The sequence below is a fragment of the Stegastes partitus genome, unplaced genomic scaffold (genome assembly GCF_000690725.1).
Source record: "Stegastes partitus isolate 25-593 unplaced genomic scaffold, Stegastes_partitus-1.0.2 Scaffold1748, whole genome shotgun sequence".
NCBI classification, from domain to species: domain Eukaryota; kingdom Metazoa; phylum Chordata; class Actinopteri; family Pomacentridae; genus Stegastes; species Stegastes partitus.
The window spans coordinates 75,275-78,801 of record NW_007579479.1 but is presented as its reverse complement, the minus strand read 5'-3'; positions in this window follow the sequence as shown (position 1 = coordinate 78,801).

The following is a 3,527-nucleotide window of genomic DNA, read 5'->3' as shown; positions in this document are numbered from 1 at the left end:
TTTGGTGATCTGTGATCACTTCTTTTCCAGTTCCAGTCTATGGGAGCCAGGGCTTTGTGGAGCCAGCAGCTAGTGGACGTAGTGATGCTGCAGGTTTCTGACACTTCCGGGTTGGCGTCATTTTTCAGGGCCGGTTGCTACGTCCATCTTTTATACAGTCTATGATCTTTACACCCCTAATTTTTATTTATTTTTTGTGATGCCGATCATGCACAAATACGTATTTTAGTATTTGGTCCTGATTTACTTGCCAAGTCCGTTTAATAATGCGGGTCCTGCAGCTGATGAAACACAGACTAACAGATAGGTGTGCTGCTATTTCCCACAGAGAACATTCAATCAGAAACATTGAGTTCAGTTTGTTTTGGCCAAAACCAAAAATCATTTCCATGAATCCTTCTTTATGACAGCGTCAGACCTAAATGCACTCGTTGAGCATCGTGTTTAAATGAATGAAGGTTAAAGTTTCAGAGCTCTGAAGTGCAGCGTCCACATCAGAAGAAGGCTGCTGCTCCTGAGACAGTCCTGACACCACTGTGGTGGTAAAACAAACATACTTACTCACACAAAAAACGATTTTCTGCCAGCATTCCTTTTCTTGTGTTATTTGAAGTTGCAGCACTTTTTACCATCGTAAGGCTTTGTATTCTTCACAGCTTTCCATGATAACAACAACCCGTGTCACATGACGTGTTAGACGGCCTCAGAGTCTAATGAAGTCAACCTGGATCAACCACTAGAGCTGATAACCGCTGTGGTGATACCTGTTATCTCTGATCGGGGTTCAAGATAAGATAAGATAAGCTTTCATTAATCCTGCAGTGTTACAGCAACAAACAGGACTGTGTGAACATGTAGGGCATAAACAGGAAATACACATAAATGCTGTTGATGTTGTACAGTTTGCGGTTTAGGAGCCTGCCAACACAAAGGAAGCCTGTCAGGGATTCCTCAGATCCAGGCTGAACACAAACACACAAAGACAAACATACGAGTGGGACAACGACAGAGTGCTGAAGCCATCTTTCAAAAGTTACACAATCGGGTTTTAAATATATTTTCAACAGCAAAAAATAATCCAATTGCAAGACGGTCAGTATCAGCACAAATGATCCAGCATCAGCAGCTTCAGCCCCAAACCAGAGGTGTCAACCCTCCACCAAGCCACATCCGTCAGAGCCGCTCTGACAGCCTCATTGCTTTCCCTGTCACAGTGAATGAGTTTGCTTTGACAGTATCTCGCGGTTTTGATCAAATAAAGCGCTGAAGTCCTCTGTTGTTCTTTCATTATGCAGCTTAAGGGACAGTTATTGTTGTAAAAGACGTTCAGACAAACAGGTCAACCGCACACCGCTGGTTGTTCAGCACACAGAGAGTACGTTCCTCAACACGGCGCCGTCCACCAATGACTGTGATGCGCTCATTTGCATAATAACACATTGATATTCTTCATTCAGCTGTTGATTGATTGTTCAAACGCATGAAGACATGAAGAAGTGTGCTTTAAAAAGTCAATACAGTCATGACTCCATAATNCCACCTGCAGCCCAATAGCTCTATGTCTGTATCTATGGATAGACAGACATCAGAATCAGTTCCATGAAACACACAGTACTCACAAAGGGTCAGTAAAACAACAAGACAGCGACGGAGTTAGTAAGTAATAAATATAAAATGTTAATGTAAAGTCCTATGGTATTCTAAAAATAGCTTTAGCTAAACAAACAAAACCAGTGGCATTATATTTACATGAATAAGATAAATTACAGTGTTAAAAGAATTGTTCATTGATTAAACTATGAATTGCACAAGTCTGTTCAATTTGTGGTTTATATATATATATATATACATATATACACACATATATATTTATATATAGCGCTATGAGATGACTTGTTGTTGTAAATATGCGCTATACAAATAAAATTGAATTGAATTGAATTGAATATGTCTCCTCCTTAAAGCTCAGTGGAGATATTCGGGTTGTAATCTTCAGCATTGGGATTATGTGTATGTTTTGCTGTAGTAGGTGTATTCCAGTGGATCTGACACATAGAAGTCGACTGCCGTGTGAAAACAGCGAGCATAGAAACAACAACAGAGGAACTGGCAGCCCTGTTCTGTACCCAGAGGCCCGGCATGCACTCACAATACAAATGCAGCCTCCACAGCCCACTGGCCAGTGGATAGACTAACGTCCCCACTGACAGCCACTCTCTGTGAAGACAACTGAAGAATGATGTCTCCAATCGAGCACCAAATTGGAAACAGAGCAGGGGAGAATATTGAAGCTATTGCCTAGATAGCGACACATTGATTCAGTACAGTGCCGAGGCAAAAGAGACAGCTCTCTCCGAGTCCGTGTTCCCACAGAGAGACATGGGAACTGTATGCAGTCGCATTGGAAATCAATACGTGTTTATAATCACATGTGGAATGTGACGCTGTTTTCAAACTGGGCGTTGGGATGGAGGCCTGGTGTATGGTGTCCACATGATGTGAACGTTGAGTCATACACGATGATGCTGTTTGAGTCCCATCACACGGCGCCTCATTATGACTGGAGGACGCTCGTCTTTAGAGTCCACATGCGTGTATCATAAGATGACAACAAATGTGATGGTTTGAAGCTGAGAATTTGCCAAGATTCTCCAGCTGAGTTAAACTCGTTACATATAAATCTATGGTTGTTGTTGGAATGAACAGAAAATATTGTTGTCTGCAGTTACCCTCAGCTTCTCACACCGTCCAGTAGTTCTAGCTCATGGTGTTGGTTTATGGTCTGAGAACTCATTTATAATGGATGGTAAACACAAACACGATGCCCATGACAGTGAACGGGTGACTTTTAGCTCCGATGTTCATGTCAACATGATCACGTGTTCATGTGATACACAACAGACGTTCAGTCCTCGTTCAGGATCAGCGAAATGTCAAATGATTCACAGTCGCCTCTGCTTACGGTCAGTGATTTACTTGTGAGGTGAGCAGGAGGACATCTGCCTTTATCAACTTCAAAAACTAACAGTTTGCATTTATGATTAAAACAAGCAAACAAACAAACAAACAAACAAACAAACAGCCACATGGCAGAAACTCGGTGCAACAAACATCAGCAGGTCTGTCCTCACTGAGATCCAAGTCTTCGTATGTCTGCCTTTATTTTTGATCTTTCTCAGCATGGAGGACTTTAGGTTTGCAGAACATTCTGGAGAGATGTTCTTCCATTCCTCAGAAGGAACATCTGGAGCATAAATACAGCAAACATCACCGGTTAACCTGAACACCGGTGCTGTCGGCCATGCTGTTGTGTTGTTGCTGCTAGCAACCACGCTAAGTGAACGTTACTCTCGTCACAGCGGGAGTCTCATGAGATCGGAGCGGCCATATTTAGCAGCAGAACCCCAATCAGCTGATCCATAGCTTTACAACCAGACATCGACCCTCCACAGCAGATATAGATCCATCCAGAGGCCCATCGATGTGTTCATATCGCTAAAGTTAAAATCGATTTCCGGTTCGTATCG